At 41.4% G+C, this 18,975-nt stretch overlaps 1 protein-coding gene across 12 annotated transcripts in view; it reads left to right on the top strand.

The window, feature by feature from the left end:
* Nucleotides 1–549: 549 nt before the first annotated feature.
* Nucleotides 550–18,975, top strand: part of SYTL4 (synaptotagmin like 4) — a 55,828-nt gene continuing 37,402 nt past the window's right edge. For 2 of the 12 annotated variants that reach the window (XM_055376551.1, XM_055376548.1), the window contains exons 1-3: nucleotides 570–696; nucleotides 1,195–1,282; nucleotides 17,477–17,615. The gene's annotated coding sequence lies outside the window, so the exon portion shown is untranslated. Of the gene's footprint in view, nucleotides 697–1,194; nucleotides 1,283–17,476; nucleotides 17,616–18,975 lie in introns of all 12 variants that reach the window. The other 10 variants (XM_055376544.1, XM_055376549.1, XM_055376555.2 and 7 more) reach the window with 7 other exon arrangements.

Here is an 18,975-nt window from a genome sequence, read left to right as displayed (position 1 = left end):
TTTAAAAATAAAAAAACAAATATCTTTGCCAAAGAATCTCATTATTGTTCTAATTTGCTTTTCTTTGATTACTAGTGAGTTGGATATTTTAACCAGTTGTGTCCTTGAGTGTGTATGTATGAATTTAGTCTACGCTTTTGCCCAAAACGTTTCTATTTTAGACAGACATTTATTTGCCATAAAAGGCCACAAGTCAAAGGATCAGAATGGTATTATATTTTATTTACTCAAATTAGATAGTTCATACTCTTTTATCTTCTTAGAAGTGTGAGACAATTTGACAACTTTTGATTCAGCTGAACGAAAGAGACAGGTGATTTCACCGTCTAAGAGAGTGACCAACAGATGGAAGTAAGGGGGTGGGGAGGCACGTCTAGTGTTAGACCCCTATCCTCAGTCCCCAGGCTCCCATTCCTAACCTGGAAGGGCATTCCTCTTGTGTCTCAAGGCTTTGGGTCCCAGAGCTCCCTTTCGGGCTGAGTGGCCCCCTGCTAAGGAGCCCGGGGCGCTGTGCGGCCCCTTTAAGAGTCCAGCTCCTCCCCGCTCCAGGGAAAGTTGCAGCTTTTTCCGCCTCCCGGGAGGGTGAGAAGGGCCGGCTGCCGGAGCTGGGTTGCGATCTTTCCGGAGCCGGAGACCCTCCCTCGAAACCGGCACTGGGACTTCTCGATCTCTGGAGGCACCTGTTGCAAGTGACAGGTAGGTCAACAGCCAGCGGCCGCCCCCTCGCCCTCGGTCCGGTGCTCCTTCTGGACCCCCAGCTCCTTTTCGCTGCTGAAGCGCCCCCACCCCCATCTCGGGGTCGTGCGTCTTCCCTACCCGCTCTCTGGTCCCCCAATTTTTCCTTCTCCCTAGCTGACCGCGTCTCCCCTCTCCCCGTCCGCCTCTCCCGACCGCACCCCCCAGGCTTGGACTCCCGTCTGCTTGGGCGGTCCCTCCCGGCCACTTTTCTTTCTCCAGGGCTTCTTCTGGCCCCTTCCCTGACCCACCCAGCACTAATGCGGTCTGTGCCCCTCTGGGAGCCGCCTCCCCTCTCCTCTTCGGCTCCCCTCGCGGGGAGTGCCCGGGCTTTTCCCGCCAGCCCGAGCTGGTGCCCCTCCCGAGAGCTGGCCCTGGGGGCGGGGGCGGGGCCGAGCTCCTAGCGGGAACTGCGCCCTCCAAGGCGTCCAGTCACCTTTTCGTGGGTTCCTCTCACAGCGCTCGGCCGTCGAGCGGGGTCGCTAACCCGCACTCTCTTCGGACCTCCGACATCGCGGCTTCTCTGGCGTTGGCCAGTCAGCCACAGGTAAAGGCTGGAGGCTGGTTGGCTGGAGTCCTGCCTCAGTGGGCTCCCTCTGCGCTTGGGGCTGGGGACCTGGCTGTGTGCTGTGGAGCTGCTTTATATTGCCGCTCTTCAAGCAGGCTGTGAGAGATCTGGTACTGGAGGAGGGTCCCCGAGATCTCAGAAGGGGCACAGAATGCTTCTGTCTCCTGTGTTGGTTTGTAATGGGGCAGAAAAAGGTGTTCCTCCAACCCTTAACATTGAATGAGGTGGGATTTGGGGTGGTGAAATCATTTGGTTAGAATTCTGGTGGCTTGAAAAGTGGTGACTTTCTAATCAAGCTTTTCTTCCTCCAGTACCCTGCTTCTTCAGGATTAGAGGACGTAAAATTCCAGAGTACTGTGCTTGGCAGGGTTGACCCTAGACCTTGTATATTTGTGGCAAAAATGAGTCTTCTGTACATCCTGGACCTCCTATATTTAACTGGCTTATTTTCTGCTCTTTAAGCTCCCCACCCCCACCTCTCATAAATCTATTAATATTGAGGTATTAATGACTTAAGACTTTTGTCGCTGTGGAACAATGTTTAATGCAGAGACGTGGCCTTGATGAAGTTTTCTGCGTTTTTGGTTGTTTGGTTTTTAGCACCCTAGTAGAAAAGCACCACCAACTTGGCTTGTGAGGCCCTTTTTGGGCAGGGGATGAACATTTCTGGTAACACAATTTCAGGTGTCTCACTCTTGGTCAGAGCAGTGAAATGGAGCTGGAGGCATGTTCTGGGGTAATTGATCTGTGAGTATATGTAGCATTCCGGCTCTCTGAGCTTGTTAGGCTCTGGTTGTTAGGCTCCATTGAGCCAGACACTGTGATAAGTTCTTTACATAAAAATGCAATCCTCACAATAACTCTATACAGTAGGTGCTACAGTTATAACCATATTATGATGAAAAAGAGACTGAGAAGTTAAGTGCCTTGCCCTCAAAATCTCGGAGGCAGAGCTTGTGTTCCTATCGTGTCACACCACCTCTGTTGTCTTAGATGTTGGGAACACTGAATAACTCATGGATGAGGACTAAGTGATTAAAAAATTGTCTTCCAAGCCCAAGTATATGTTTTTCTCCTTGATTCCACCTTAGATGCACTGCCGAGACTAGGGACTACTTACCTTACTGATGTCTTACCCACTTCATTTCCAACATGGGCCAGTTGCCACGTTACCACTATAAGTACACATCCCTGAGTGTACCTAGATGAATGAAATCTCCCGGGTTTTCAGCTCTGTGGTAATTGTCCTGAAGTTAGGGGAGGGTAACCCTGGATTCTAGGGATGTGTGCCTGACTCAACTTCTTCCTCTCCTGCTGGCTAGGGGAGAAATTAGGGAGTGGTAAGTGCTATGGATTTCCTGACAGCCATACCAGAGAGCCTGAGGGTGATCGTGTGCTAGTTTTGTCATGGGATGGATGGAGTACCACAGACAAGGATAGGAAGAAAATGTCCTCCCTATTCCCATCTCTGGGACTTTGCTCAAACTGTTCCTTTTTTTCTTCCTAAAAAGCTAACTTTCCTCCCTCATTCCCCCTCCCCTGACATTAATTCCTATCCATCCCTCAAGGTTGAGTTCTAAAGTCAGCTCCTTTGGAACGGCCTTACTGAACACATACTTCTTCCCCCAAGCAGAATTGCCAGTTATCCTGTGTCCTAAAGCACTTTGTTTACACCTCAGTAAAGCCCTTAACACTGCTTAGTTGTTTTTCCACCTGGAAGGCTGTAAGTTCTCTAAGGGCAAGGTCTGGATCTCGGAGCTCCCTTTGTCTTAAATATAAGATGTTGGCAAATATTTGTGCCAGTAACCGGACATACCATGCCATTCCTTCAAGGGGCTGAGGTGTAGTGATGGTGGGGTTGAGGTACAGAAGACACCTTCCTGAGGCACTTGAAATACCACAGCTAGGAATTTGCCCTGACCACCCTATTTAAACGTGTAATCCCTTCCCTGAACATTCCATGTGCCCTTTCCCTACCTTATTACATTGTTCTTGCTTATTGTCTGCCCTCCCACTCCCTCACCCACCATAACATAAACACCCTGTGGGCAGGGATTGCTGTCTGTTGTATTCACCGGGTAGACTCTTGGACCCAGAACAGTCCTTGGTACATCATAGGTGCATACTAATATTTGTTAATGAATTAATGGCATTGCCATTCTAGGAATTTGGCACTCTTGGAGTTAGGCACTCCTGGACCTGAAACTAAGCCTACCCAGTTTGTCGCCCTACAGGTGTAAGTTTGCCCCAGGCCCAAAACTCAGCTTTACTTCTGCTGATTTTTGCTTTGAGATTGCATTCCTGATGCCAACTTTGACCTAGTTGGAAGTACTTCCTCTCTCTTACTTTTTTTTTTTTTTTTTTTTGAGGCAGAGTCTCGCTGTGTCGCCCAGGCTGGAGTACAGTGGCGCGATCTCGGCTCACTGCAAGCTCTGCCTCCTGGGTTCATGCCATTCTCCTGCCTCAGCCTCCCGAGTAGCTGGAACTACAGGCGCCCGCCACCACGCCCGGCTAATTTTTTGTGTTTTTAGTAGAGACGGGATTTCACCGTGTTAGCCAGGATGGTCTCGATCTGCTGACCTCGTGATCTGCCCTCCTCAGCCTCCCAAAGTGCGGGGATTACAGGCGTGAGCCACCGCGCCTGGCCTCTCTCTCTTATTTTTTAAAAGTATGAGTCTCTGGGTGGAAATCTCCAAAGTTTAAAAGTGGAAATGTAAAAATGTTGTGCTTCTTGTTGGTAGGAAGGGGGACTGCACTGGGAGGAAGGGGTGTGGATTGTCAGATGTCTTGAGGCCTTTCAGGCTTCTCGCAAGATCAATAAGAGGCTGGAGAAAGTTACTGTGCAATGGGGAAGTGAACAGCTCAAAAGAATAATGGATGGCACAAATTAGGCTTCTGGTTTCAAGTTACCCATAGCCTTTTAGGTATGAGGTGGTTATTGGATTATGGAACTTTATGGAAAAGCCATAGCTGAGTGCTATTTGTGTTGTACTTAACTAGTTTTCTACCAGGATGACTGTGCAGTCTGGAGAAACCACTGTGTAACATAAAAGAAAAAAGTGCTATTCTGTTTAAAAGTGTTTTGAAATGTTCAGAAAGGAAGAGGCCAGAATCTCTTAGAAGACAGACTTGGAAGGAGTTGGGCCCTTCATAAGGTGGTAAATATGTGATTCTCATCATTTAATATATGTTAACTTATTTGAAACTCAAATTTGTACAAAAAACTGACCAGCTTCTTTTTCTACTAAATTTGTCTCCCCAGCCTTTGAACACTGCAGTGACCTGGGGTTCAGTCCCTGGACTTTTCTCCATCTAAAATCTTCACAGAGGCTCTCATCCAGCCGCATGGCTTTGAAGAACATCTGTCTAGACAGTCGTCACTCCCAAATTTATGTTTGTGACCCAGGCCTTTCTTCTAAGCTGCAGCCTCATATATCCAATGACCTATTTGACATCTCTGCTTGCCTATCAGATAGACCTCTCAAATGTAGCGTGGCCAAAACGGCACTCCCGATTGCCCTTGTATTCCCACCCTCTTCCCTCAGCACTCCCTGTCTCAGTAAAATGTCACCATCATCCATTCAGTTGCTCAAACCAAGAATCTAAGATCACCCTTGATTCTTCTTTTTCTCTCACTGCTTTCCACCCAATTTAATTCATGAGGGAGTCCTGCTGACCTGATCTTCAGACTGTATCATGTGTTCTGCCACACGTCTCCATCTCCTCTGCCTGTCACCCTAGTCCAAGCCACCACAAGTCTGCCACAAACATTCTTGCATAATGCTCAAGGATATATATATACACAAGTATTTTTGTGGGATAGCTTTCTAATAGGAGAATTGTTAGGTCAAAGGACATATACATTAAACAATTTAAATAGGCATCACCAGAGTGACATCTAAGAGGGTTTACCCTTTCACCATTGCGAGTGGTTTTCCTCCTGCCCTTGCTGAGGATGGATGACGCTTTTAATTTTTTCCAATCTGATAGGTGAAAAATAGTATCTAACTGATTTAACTTGGCATTTCTCTGATCACTAGTGTGGCTGAGCATCTTTTCATTTGTGCTAGCTATTTGTATTTTTCCGAGACTTGCTCCTTTATATCCTTTGCACATTTATCTTTTGGGTTATATATTTGATTTGTTTGTAAGAACACTATATTTATTAGTTATATTTACCCATTGCCTATTATATAGTGCAAGTTTTTTTCTCTCTAGTCTGTTGTATGTCATAACTTTGTTCATGATGTGTACCCCTCTCGTAATCAGATAAAACCCACTATAAAACATTTAAAAAACACGTTCATTAGATTTGGCAATTAGGAGGCCAATGACAACATCAGTGCAGCAGGAGGAGAGAAGGCAGATCGTAGAGGGTTGGGCAGTGAGGACTGAGAAGGACTGATAAAAAATATGGTAGATACACATGGACATGGAGAGTGGGATGATAGACAATGGAGACTCAGAAGGGTGAGGGGTAGGAGAAGGGTAGATGATGAGAAATTTCTTAATGGGTACAATGTATGTTATTCAGGTTATAGATACCCTAAAGTCTCTGACTTAACCACTGCATATGTAACAAAATTGCATGTGTACCCCATAAATTTATATATTTAAAAACATGTAGTATATACATTGAAGAAGCTTGGCTATGATGGGAAGGAGAGAGTGTTCCTTATAGACAGTAAGGCACAGGGGATAAAAAGGCTGTTTTATTTAATTTTGTTTTACTTTAAATATAAGAGATAGATGAGCCCATTTATGTGCAGATGGCATACAGCTTGATGATGCAAGGTCCCCGAGAAAGTCAGAGGGTGGGAGTGCCAGAGTGAAAGAGGAGAAAAGACTAGCCTTAGAGAAAAAGTGGTGGCTCTTCCATTGAAACAAGAGGATTCACCAATCCTCTTGGTAAAAACTATGGAGAAGGAAGGAGCTGTGGAGGGACAGGATTTTGAGAGAGCCCCTCCGCCCCCAACAAGAGAGTGAAAGGTTGACCAGAGAGTAAAGAAGGCAAGAATGGTGAAGGATTGGAATAGCATTTGAGAGAGACGAAAAGAGGAGTTCTTTAGGGGCATATCATCCAGGTTATGTATGTGTGTTTCAAAATATCATGCTGTACACCTCCATAAAACTGGAAAAAATTTTTAAAATGGCTTGGGTAACTTGAATTTGTCTCTGCCTCAAGTCGCAGAACCCTGTATCCATTCTGTCTGGCAGCACTCATCAGACCAGGAACAGAGTGTGGACAATCTAGTATGGGGAATTTTTTCCAGGTGGCCATGACAGAAATAGGGAGAGGGCTGGAGATTGGATGGCTCTGGCAGAAGAACAGTTGAAATGATGGACCACTGTGGCTTTCATATTCATGTCTGTGACTATCTAAACCTAACTTGACCTTGAGTAATTTTTAAGAAGTAGAAAATTTCCATGGCATCTACACTGCTTCTTGTTTGTAGCTCTATCAATTCAGGCATCAGAATACCATTAGTATCAGTGTCTTTAAACTCATCAGAAAGCATGATTTGATTTACTGAGGGCCTATGTTGTGCCATGCTCTGTGTTGATTTACTGAGGATTTACGTTGCACCAACTGAGAGCCTACAGTCAGGATCCTACAATGTAGATTTATCCATCTATCCATCCATCAACCCAGCTAGATGCTTGAGGTATGGCTGAGAAGAAGGTAGACAATGGCCATTTTTCTCCTGGAACTTATTTCGGCAGGGGAAGTGTATATTAAATATTGTATCACATAATTTTTTAATTACAATTCTGATAAGTTCTGTGAAGTTCAGTTTTCTTAGAAATCAGATTGTCACATTGCTTTTTAACAGGTCTTACTAATTTACATTTGCCAACAAAATATGAGAATATCTCTTAAATCCTTTTTAAAAACTGAAAATTGTCTTTCTGAAATTTTGCTGAATTAATAAGCAAACATAAAAAAAGTCTTTATTGCCAGTAAGAGTGAAACTTTTTCTTTTTGATGTGTATTGGCCATGTGATTTTTCCCCTTTAAGAATTATCTATTCACGCTCTCTGTCTATTGGATACTTACCTCTTCTTGTTTTTAATAGATCTCTCATTCCATGTTTGAAACCATTAGCTACAGTTCTCTCCTTTCTCTCTTAGCCCTGGTGACCTTAAAATATTTTCCCCTAGTCTCTACGGCCATTCCCTTTTGATCTCCTGTGAAATTTTTTTCTTACCTAGAAGTGTTGCTGTGCTTAGGGATGGGACTACATTTTTATTACTTGACTCAATAAAAGGTAACATATAAATCTTCTGTTCCTGCTTATCCCACTCTCCAGAGGTAACAATGTTAAGATTGTATTTCTTTCTAGACATTTTTCCATTCATCCATGATCCAATCTGTCTAAAATGTAAACAAATAAAAATGGAATCATAATATATATGATTTGCAATTTTTTAATTTAATATGCTTTCAGTGTCAGTATATATAGAACTACAGTACCTTCTTCTTTTTAACAAAGGCACAATATTCCCTAATATGTGTGTACCATAACTAGTCAGTTTCCTTTGATGGATGTTTATGTTCTTTAATTTTTTTTTTGCTGTTTCAAATATTGAGCATCCTCAGAATATATATTTGTGAATTTACTTGAATATCAGCAGAATAAGTTTCTCAAAATGAAATGGCTATGTTAAAAATATGGTCAGTGGTACTAAAGATCCAGAGAAATCTAGGAAGACCAAGAACTGTCTATTGGATTTAGGAAGTTCTTGGTGACCTTAGAGCAATTTCAGAGAACTGTGAGGCAGAAAGCTAAACTATGGTGGGTTGAGAAATGATTGGGGAGATGAGGAAGTGAAGGCAGTGATTATGTACAATTCCTTAGAGAAATCTGTCTGGCTTTGAAGAGCAGAGAAAGGGTAGTAGCAAGGAAGGAGTTGAGATTGAGGACCTGTTATTTATTTATTTATTTATTTATTTAGGAAGGACTTGAGTTTCTTTAAAGGCTGGTGGGAAGGAGGGACTAATTAATAGAGCAAAATCCTTGGAGGGCAAAGTCCTTATGCCAGATGGGAGGGGATCCAGATTGAGGTAGAAGATTATCCTCAATAGGCATAGATGAAAGTAGGTTCATAGATTTGGCAGCAGGAACTTGTCTGATGGTATTTCTATTTCTCTATGATATAATAGTTAAGGCCAACCTCTTAGAGCAGGGGTTAAGATGGGACAAGGTTTGAGTTAGATATTTGTGGTATTTGAAGAAGGTTTGAAATAGTTATTGTGGAGAACAGGAGAGCAGCCTAGGGAAGCATAGTTGCAGTGCCAGACAGGGTTAAGATGAGCTTGGTGACCAAGAATTCATATGGATAATAATCTACCAGAGTGTGATTTTTTTTTTCTCCAGTAGATCTCAGGAGTCCTTGTGCATGCATAAAGTATAACAGTTGGGCTTAGAAGAGCTATGGTTTTTAAAATCAGATATTTGCAGTGAAATTATGCATTATTGAGGATATTGACAAGAGTGCAGTTGAAACAATAGAATTGGCTGGGTGCGGTGGCTCACACCAGTAATCCCAGCACTTTGGGAGGCTGAGGCGGGTGGATCACCTGAGGTTAGGAGCTCGAGACCAGCCTGGCCAACATGGTGAAACCCCATCTCTACTAAAAATACAAAAATTAGCCAGGCATGGTGGCGCACACCTGTAATCCCAGCTACTTGGGAGGCTGAGGCAGGAGAATCGCTTGAACCCAGGAGGCAGTGGTTGCAGTGAGCCAAGATCATGCCACTGCACTCTGGCCAGAGCAACAGAGAAAAAGTCTCAGAAAAAAAAGAGAGAAAGAAACAATAAAATTTAAATGTTATTGGGAAGGAAGTAAAGATGGGAAGGAGCTGAGGAGGTGAAAGCAGAAGGGTCTATGGAAGACTGCCCCCACCCAAGAAATCTGAGAATAGGAATGGGGCTAGTTGGGGGGGCTCATTGGCTGAATAGGCTAGAAGCACAGCAGGTTGTGGTCAGAGAGGGGGTGTTGAATCAGTGATATCAAAGGTGGAGAAGTCCTAGATGATAAGCTCTTGGGTGTGGCTGAATATGATATATGGTATTCTTGATGCCAGCTCATTCATTCAACAAATATTTATTTTGTGCATATTATGATCCAGGCAGTGCTCTAGGCACCAAAGGTACAGAAATGAACAAAACAAAGTCCCTTCTGTCATACAGCTTACAATCTAGTGGGGGAGATTATTTTTATAAACTAAAAGAACATCCTTATTGATGTGCTGATTCCTGTATGTGTAGCTTTATTTGTAACTAATGATAATACCAGGATCAAATATTTACATATATGGGGGCTAAGAAGGTCCATCTAGGCATTTTGAGTATCTTGCTTTATCTCAAGTTATACTAACTGAATTATGAAAACTCATACCTCTTTTCCCCTTAGAACTTTTTAAGGTATTTTTACTTACTATGTCAGTATTGAAAATAAACAAATATATACAAATCTAATTTGAACATTTCATTGGTTTTAATTTTTTATACTTTATTTTTTTAAAATATTAGGATATTGCTTCAAGCTGTAGACCAGATGTTGATAATGCATGTACTAATCTTGCTCTAGGGATTTGATGTAATGTGTAAAGTAATTATGGTTAAGCAGTTTAGGAAGGAAAGAGGGCTTGTAATAAGTTAATATTTTATGTTTATTTTTATATTATTCTCCAATTTATTTTATTATTTATACCTACCTTTTAATGTACATATGGTCATGTATATATTTATTAATATTTTATTTGAAAGAAATAAGCATTTATTTGGCATCTTATAGGCCTCAAGTAACACTTTAAAATTACCTGCCACGTATGCAATTCAATTTAAATTCAACTACAGGTTATTTTTTATTGTTTTAAGGTTTCTGTGGCCATAGCCAGATCACAGCATCCCTAAAATTAAAAAGAAACCAAATGCATGAAATCACAGTTATGTGTGAGCATGGGCTGGATTAGTCATGAACCATGATGATTTCACATTTAAGGGGACTGTGTGGGTAATTTTTAGGTGACATGGTCTGCAAGAAATAATCAGACGCCAGCTAGAGTTCAGTTTAGAAATCCCCACCATCTGATCCCAGCAGGAGAAGAGGGTCTTCCCTGCGGGGGTGCTGCATTATCAAAGCTTGTTGACTAAGGAAAGATAATAGTGTTCTGCGTGGGAGGTGATGAGGCTTATTGAAAAATAACAATGTGTCAGCTCTCACTGGACTTAAAAATGTTTTATACATATAAATGACCTAGATTTTAAAACAGTCCATTCTTTTAGTTGGGGATTTTAGATTTTTAAAAAATCTAAAAAATGGGGCTGTCAAGGAAGGGGCTTTTGGCAGAGAAGAGGGTAAACTGGCCATCCTGCACCCATCAGCCTTATGAGGCTCTTGTGTCTGGCTCATGTTAGGGGAAGCTTCAAATGTAGATTTTGAAAGCTGGAAAGCTAAATGGGATTTGTTTTAATATATGTATTTTCCCTGTTGCCAAGTAGGGTGTTTGGACACATGGTCTTTATAATATTTTAGAGTTACTTCTATGTATCACATTTATGGAAATCTGCCTTCTAGGATTGGTGGTGGGTTTAAGGCACCTTCTAGAGTTGCTGAGGAGCAGGGGACAAATGTGTGGAATCATGAAGGACCACATTTCCACATATCCAAAACAACCATTCTGCAGGAGAAATGAATATATAGTATTAAGATATCTGACTTCCTTCTGGGACTTGTTTTAGAGTTGTATATATTATTTTAAGTGGGAATTTCTACAAACCATTTATGAATAGAATTTGTTGGTATTGAAAGGTAGCTATGTGGATTCCATCTGGAGGAAATTGTCCCCACATATGATTCTAAGAGCTAACAAAAGAGGCATTTTAGTTACTACCACTGCCTTCTTCCACCCTGCTGCCCACCCCCACCCCCTGCCCCACCATTATGCACCTGCCATCTTTTAGGATGGATGTCCTGGATGAGGGGAATGAGTTATTTTCTTGCGTATAATGTTGCTTTGAGCTAGAGTTGCTCTGGCCTGTTACACATATTGCAGGAGGAGGTCAGGGGTCTGGGAAAGTAAGCCAGACTGAGGGCCTCTCAAACATTGTGTTTGTTATTAGCTGAAGACTTTTAGAAACCCCACCTCAAGTTCCTGAGGTTGATGTTCCCTTTTCCAAAAATCACCATATAGAGCAATATTGCCAGAATATGAAGAGACAGTATAATATAATGTAACGGTTAAGAGCCTGGACTCTGGAACCAGACGGCCTGGGTCCAAAAACCAGAATGTCACAGGGCATGTGACCTTGAGCAAGTTATTTGCTCAATCTGTGCCTCACTTTCCTCATTTGTAAAGTGGACATAATAATTTAGTACCTACCTCATAGTGTGATTGTGAGGATAAAGTGCTTAGAAAAGTGCATGGTACATAATAAACATTATAGAAGTGTTAACTATCATTGTCATCATCTTCATCAGTTGGTGGATATCTTAAAAGGATTGAAAACCGGCCAGGTGAGATGGCTAATGCCTGTAATCCCAGCACATTGGGAGGCCGAGATGGGCAGATCACGAGGTCAGGCATTTGAGACCAGCCTGGCCAACATGGTGAAACCCTGTCTCTACTAAATATACAAAAATTAGCCGGGTGTGATGGCACACACCTGTAATCCCAGCTACTGGGAGGCTGAGGCAGGAGAATCCCTTGAACCCAATAGGCGGAGGTTGAGGTGAGCTGAGATGGCGCTGCCTAACTCCAGCCTGGGCAACAGAGTGAGACTCCATCTCACAAAAAAAAAAAAAAAAAAAAAAGGAGTGAAAAGCACAAAATGCCTCAGCACATGCAAACTCTACTTTTGTAGAATCTATTTTGAAAAGGATCGTAGGGAGCCAAAGCCTTACTGCAAACTCAGATTTTTGTAAAATTAAGAGCTAGTTGTAAATTTCTCATTGTTAGGGAAAAATACAGCTTTGCTCCCATACAACTTTTGAGAATGGATTTGTGAAGGCAGGCCCTAGGGGATTTTATGTGAGGCATAGATGTGCTCCATGGATGGACAGGTGAGGGTCTAGACCCCAGCTGACTCCTAGGAAGCCTCAGTTGCCCTTTGGTTTTGGAGCCTTGATACTGACTCTACCAGTTTGTCTCCACTCCTATTTTTCTTCTTTTTGATCCTATTTTTAAAATTTATGATATTTTTTGATGTTTTATGAATCTTTGTAAGTCACTTTAAATCCTGTCTGGAACAGTGTATAAATAAATATCCTTTAAACTGATCATATCTAATTACTAACATTTGCTTCATATTTATGCTTGTCAGCCTCCCTCCATGCAGAGAGGTAGGGTGACCTTCCATCTAGGCAAGAATACTGATTAGATTTCTCAAATTTCATAGAAAGATGTCAAAACTGCCATATGCTCATATATTTTCCAAAGCATATGGTTAATAATAATTAAAACTAAACAGCTACCAATATTGGGTGCTTACTCTAGGCCAGGCACTATGCTATGCCTTTTACTCATGATGCATGCTTGAATCCTCAGAGCCATAGGCAGGAGCTCTTATTATTAATCCTCATTTTTACAAATGGGGAAACAGACTCAAGGAGGTTAAATAACTTGCCCAAAGTTAATTCAGGGAAAAAGCAAAGCTGTGATTTTAACCCAGGCAGCTCAGATCCAGTGCTTTTAAGCACAATTCTATGCTATACTGTCCTTAATTAGAAATCTTGCACATCAGAACTCCAAGTCCTAGTATAAGAGGCTGTACTTGTGTTACAGAACATTCACAGGTCCTGCAGATTTTCTCTCCGTGTTATGTCTTTAATATGCCCCTTTCCATCTCTAGTGACACTGCCCTCTACTCTTGGCTCTTGTTATCTTTCCCCTGGATTTATGCCACAGCCTCCTCAAATCCATAGTCTGCAAAATTGTCAGTGTGCCCTAACAAGTCCTTGCTTTACCTAAAACTCTTCAATGATTTCTGTTGTCAAAGGCTAATTAGCAGTGTTTTTGCGCATAGCATATGGAGCACCCGCCAGCCACACATGATGTGATTCCCCACCTGCCTCTTCTGCATTCTCCCTTACAATTTAAACCAACCAGCATCATTGTACTACTTGCTCATACCACGTTGCTTTATGCCTCCATGCTTTTGTAAATGCTACGCACTTTGCCTGGAAAGCCCTCTTTCTCCTGCTTATCCAGCTGAAACACATTAATTTACAATCAGTTCATGTGCTACTGCTGGATATTCTCTTTCTAGTTTCCTTTCCCCAAGCTGAATTATGTGCCCTCCCTTGGTATTCTTATAATATCTCATGCATATATTTCTTTGGTTACCATGTTTTTTTAAAGGATTATTTAAGTGTCTCTGTTACTAAACTGTGAACTCTGTGGGCATGGACTAGCTCTGTTCTTTTCTTCTTAGCCAGCTAGTGTACCGCTTAGCACATAGTTGGCCCTCCTAACTAGTGAGCATTCTGTAACAGTGCAGAATACAGAGCTCTAGGACAGGGAAAGAAGTAGGATTTGGAAGGCCTGAAACCGTGCACACATTCAAAGATAATTACCAGGACAGCAGAAGGAGCTCTTGTAGAAAAATCTTTGGGGCCAGGTAATTTACATTATTTAACCCAAGAGCCAGAAAGGATGTGGGGAGATGGGAGCTGGGGTCTGAATCCAAAGGGAACTTTGAAACTTCTAAGAAGCCAGACTTAGCAGCTTTATAAATTGAAACTTCCTTGAATTTGTCTGAGTAGCCTGGAATAGGTATCTAAGACAGATACATTTTAATAAGAATATTTATAGTTTTCTAGGAGAGACATCACCCTAAAATTGAAAGGGGCAGTTGATACAATAACCAACACAATATCCCAAAGCAATTATTTTATTGACTGTAAGCAATGTTGTATGCTCATGCAAATGTTACCAGTAAGATGTTATCCATTGGTATTTTTGTGCATAGGTGGCTGGATCCAGACAAGGGGATTTTAGGAAGCCCTGCATCCCTGGAAGCTTTCTTTTATACTTGAGTTTTTTTCTTTTTTCTTTTTTTTTTTTTAAGTTTTGCAGACCACCATATACTCTGGATTTGGTTTCATTTTTCTGTGCTCTAAAATCAACTTTTTTTTTTTTTTTTTGAGATGGAGTTTTGCTCTTGTTGCCCAGGCTGGAGTGCAGTGGTGTGATCTCAGCTCACCGCAACCTCTGCCTCTCAGGTTCGAGTGATTCTTCTGCCTCAGCCTTCCCGAGTAGCTGAGATTACAGGCATGCACCACCATGCCAGGGTAATTTTGTATTTTTAGTAGAGACGGAGTTTCTCCATGTTGGTCAGGCTGGTCTTGAACTCCCAACCTCAGGTGATCCGCCCGCCTCGGCCTCCCAAAGTGCTGAGATTACAGACGTGAGCCACCGCTCCCGGCCAAATCAACTCTTTTACCTTTAGATTATCAAATAACTAGTCCCCCGCCCATGGGTACTAGATTTTGCTACCTTTTAGGGCTATGCTTCACCCATGTTCTGGAAACCCACACAAATAATAGGTATTAGTTTTGACAGTACTTTAGCTTGATCTGCTTTAGGTGCTGTCATTGCCTTTGTCACAATTAGTTAATAGAGTCCACTTTTTTTTTTTTTTTTTTTTTGAGAGAGAGAGAGAAAGGGTCTTATTCTGTCACCCAGGCTGGAGTGCAGTGGCCCGATCTTGGCTCACTGCAGCCTTGACCTCCCGGGCTCAGGTGATCCTCCCACCTCAGCCTTCCAAGTAGCTGGGATTACAGGCACACACCACCACACCTGGCTAATTTGTGTGTGTGTGTGTCTGTGTGTGTGTGTAGAGATGGGGTTTCACTGTGTAGTCCAGGCTGGTCTCAAACTCCTGGGCTCAAGAGATCCTCCCACCTCGGCTTCACAAATTGCTAGGATTACAGGCATGAGCCACCCCACCTAGCCTAGAGTCCACTTTTGAATGTGTCTTATGACAGCAAAAATTCTTATTCATTATGCTGTACTACTTGCATAAGAGCAACTGCATTACAATCATCAGAATGATTTATTCTTTCCTAATTTAACATACATCATATCTCTATGCAAGCAGAATCATGAAAATATATGGCAATTTGTAGAATAGTTTCCCTTAACCAGCCTTTAAGTAAAGGACTTCCTAGCTTTTTTGATTACTCACCTTTATCACCCCAAATTTTTATCACTCCTAAAATAAGTATTTATAAACTACATTATTTACCACTGTATTGGTCATATATTATAAAGCATGCACAGGCCAGGTGTGGTGTCTCACGCCTGTAATCCCAGCCCTTTGGGAGGCCGAGGCAGGAGGATCACTTGAGTCTAAGAGTTCGAGACCAGCCTGGGCAACATGGTGAAACCCCATCTCTACAAAAAATAAAGTAGCCAGGTGTGGTGGCTTGTGCCTGTGATCCCAGCTACTGGGGAGGCTGAGGTGGGAGAATTGCTTGAGTCCAGGAGGTCAAGGCTACACTGAGCTACGATTGTGCCGCTGCACTCCAGCTTGGGTGACAGAGTGAGACTCTGTCTCAAAGAAAAAGCACAAAAATGGAAATAAAGAAGGATGAGAGATTAAATGAACTTTTAAAAATTAATTCTAATATTTATTAATGGTACAATAACCTTTGCTCTCATTTTGATGAGACCAGTGACATTAAATGTGCTTCATTTAAACAAAATTTTGGTTTATGATACAGCTACTTGAACATCTGATTCTAACTTCTGTTTATTTTTATACTTGATTTTAATGACTGATGCCTCACAAAGTATATACATTTTAAAATAAAAGAAGTATATTGTTTGGATGCACTTACTAAATAATCATACTCATATTACAGTTCCAGGCACCAGTTATGCAAACATTTTATTGCTGTTCCTGAACCTGCTGTCTTTTATGTTTTTGACAAATTGAAAAGTTAAAACGTGAAACATCTTTTAGATAACAAAACTGTGTAGTAAGGGAAATATTTCAAACCTACTCTGTATTGTTTATTCTCTATTAAAAAAAACCTTGGCCAGGCACGGTGGCTCACGCCTGTAATCCCCGCACTTTGGGAGGCTGAGGCAGGCGGATCACGAGGTCAGGAGATCGAGACCATCTTGGCTAACACGGTGAAACCCTATCTCTACTAGAAATACAAAAAATTAGCTGGGTGTGGTGGTGGGCGCCTGTAGTCCCAGCTACTCGGGAGGCTGAGGCAGGAGAATGGCGTGAACTCAGGAGGCGGGGCTTGCAGTGAGCCGAGATCGTGCCACTGCACTCCAGCCTGGGCAACAGCAAGACTCCATCTCAAAAAAAAAAAAAACCTTGACATAAAATATTTTAGTGTTTCAATTAATTTAAAGGCTCCTAGTGTCTTGTAGGTATTCTGGGATTGGAAAACATGATTACAAGAAGAAAGTTTAGTTACATTTAATATTAAAATGTTTAAAAACATTTTATTGAACTGCAATAGACAAATTATATATAAAGTATACAATTTGACAAATTTTGACATCTGTATATATCCATGAAACTATCACCAGAATCAAGATATTGAACATCTATCACCTCCAAAAGTTTCCTTGTGCCATGTTGTAATCCTTCCTTCTTGTCCCTGTGTGCTATTACCCTCCTTACCCCCGTCAACTCCTGAAACCACGGATTCTGTTTTCTGACACTATGTATTTTCTAGAGTTTTATATAAATGAAATCATACAGTGTTTTTTGTTGCCTGACTTATTTCAGTCAGCATAATTATTTTGAGATTCATTCATGTTGCTATGTGTATCAGTAGTTCATTCTTCTCTATTGCTAAGTAGCATTCCATTGCATGGGTATACTACAATTTGTTTATCCATTTACCTCTTAGTGGGCATTTGGGCTGTTTCCAGATTTGGGCTATTACCAATAATGCTGTTAACATTTCCATGCAAATCTGTGTAGGCATATGCTTTGTTTTTTTTTTTTTTCCTGTTTGAGGCAAAGTCTCGCTCTGTTGCCCAGGCTGGAGTGCAGTGGCGCAATCTTGGCTCACTGCAACCTCCACCTCCCAGGTTCAAGCGATTCTCCCACCTCAGCCTCCCAAGTAACTGAGATTACAGGCATGCACCACCACACCCAGCTAATTTTTGTTTTTGTTTTCTTTTGAGACAGAGTTTCCCTCTTGTTGCCCAGGCTGGAGTATAGTGGCACGATCTCGGCTCACTGCAACCACCACCTCCCTGGTTCAAGCTATTCTCCTGCCTCGGCCTCCCAAGTAGCTGGGATTACAGGTGCCTGCCACCACACCCGGGTAATTTTTTGTATTTTTAGTAGAGACGGGGTTTCACCATGTTGATCGGCTGGCTTCAAATTCCTGACCTCAAGCGATCCGCCCACCTTGGCCTCCCAAAGTGCTGGGATTATGGGTGCGAGCCACCACGTCCGACCTACATATGCTTTTGCTTTTCTTGGATAAATACCAAAAGTGGAAAGCCTGGGTCATATGGGAGATATATGTTTAACTTTTTAAGAAACTACTAAGCTGTTTTCCAATATGGCTATACCATTTCACATTCCCACTGTAGAGTATGAGAGTTCCAGTTGCTTCAAATGCCAGCCAACATTTGGTGCATTTTAAATTTTGGTCATTCTAATAAGTATGTAGTGATATCTCATTGTGGTTTTAGTTTGCATTTCCCTAATGATTAATGATGTTGATCATGTTTTCATGTGTTTATTTGCTATTTGTATATCTTCTTTGGTGATATGTTTATTCATATCTTTTGTCTATTTTTTAAATTTGTGTTTTTAAAAATATTGTAGAGTTCTGAGAGTTCTTTATATATGCTGGATATAAGTCCTTATCAGATATACTAGTTGCAAATATTTTCTTCCAGTATACTGCTTATCTTTTTATTTTCTAATAAAGTTCTTACAAAGCAGAGGTTTTAAATTTTGATGAAACCTAATTTATCAAGTTCTGGATCACGTTTTACATGTCATGTCAGAAATGCTTGCTTTTTTTGTTTCATATGGATATCTAGTTTTTCCAGCACTACTTGTTGAAAAGACTGCCATTTCTCCTCTAAACTTCCCTTAACCTTTATTTAAAAAATCAAGTGACTATAAACATGAGGGCTTATTTCCATACTCTCTATTCTGTTCGTTTATTTGTCTGTCTTCCTGCCCAGTACCACATTGACTTGATTACTGTGGATTTATAGTGTCTCTTAAAATCAGGTTAAGTTTCCGCTTTGTTCTACCATATGTTTTGAACCTCACAATATATCGTTATTTTTCCTTTAAACAGTCGATTATATTTTAAAGAGATTTAAATAATAAGAAAAAAGTATTTTTACCTACATTGTTACCATTGCATGTGCTCTGTATTCCTTTTTTAAACCTATATTTCTGTGCAGTACCATTTTCTTTCTGCTTCAAGGACTTCCTTTAACACTTTTTATAGTGCAGGTCTGCTGGTGATTAATTCTTTCAACTTTTGCATGTCTGAAAAAGTCGTTATTTCACCTCTGTTTTTGAATGATATCTTGCTGGGTGTAGAATTCTATCTAGGTTGATGGTTTTTTTTTTCTTTCAGTATTTTAGAGAGGTTGTTCTGTCTTTACACTTGCATTGATTCCAATGATAAATTTGCTTTTATCATTATCTTT

Source organism: Gorilla gorilla, chromosome X, assembly GCF_029281585.2.
Source record: "Gorilla gorilla gorilla isolate KB3781 chromosome X, NHGRI_mGorGor1-v2.1_pri, whole genome shotgun sequence".
In the NCBI taxonomy this organism is placed as follows: domain Eukaryota; kingdom Metazoa; phylum Chordata; class Mammalia; order Primates; family Hominidae; genus Gorilla; species Gorilla gorilla.
The sequence above is the reverse complement of the archived record's forward strand: the minus strand, read 5'-3'. Positions and strand labels throughout refer to the sequence as shown.